Source organism: Rhagoletis pomonella, unplaced genomic scaffold (assembly GCF_013731165.1).
Source record: "Rhagoletis pomonella isolate Grant_MI unplaced genomic scaffold, Rhpom_1.0 Rhpom_scaffold_00005, whole genome shotgun sequence".
In the NCBI taxonomy this organism is placed as follows: Eukaryota; Metazoa; Arthropoda; class Insecta; order Diptera; family Tephritidae; genus Rhagoletis; species Rhagoletis pomonella.
This window is the reverse complement of record NW_023458559.1, coordinates 4885777-4886139: the sequence shown is the minus strand read 5'-3', so window position 1 is coordinate 4886139 and position 363 is coordinate 4885777. Positions and strand designations below refer to the sequence as shown.

General features: G+C 31.1%; 1 protein-coding gene across 1 annotated transcript in view; it reads left to right on the top strand.

The window, feature by feature from the left end:
* Positions 1 to 363, top strand: part of LOC118739763 — a 6726-nt gene that overhangs the window by 4617 nt on the left and 1746 nt on the right. The window lies entirely within an intron of this gene.

The window sequence follows — 363 nt, the reverse complement described above, 5'->3', positions numbered from 1 at the left end:
TTTCAGGGGTGATTGGGGTCTGTGTGGAGGGTGCACATAAAATGAAAATTTCAGAAGTGAAATGGGTCTGTGTGGAGGGTGCACATAAGAAATTTAATGTTTGTATCATTGCACGTTTTGCAATTAATTCTGTTTGGCTTTACGTGTTTTTTTGGATTTTTATTATTGTTTTGCCGCAAGATTGGCAATCCTGCCTTTTACTAATAAATAAACAGAAACAGCTGGCGAATGTTTACAATTATTAAAAAATATTGACAACAATTTAATTTATAATCTTATAACTGGAGTCTACTATCGCACCCTTTCCTCAAACGTGTATTAATTCAATATTCAAATAACTTATATTTATATAATTTGAAAAAA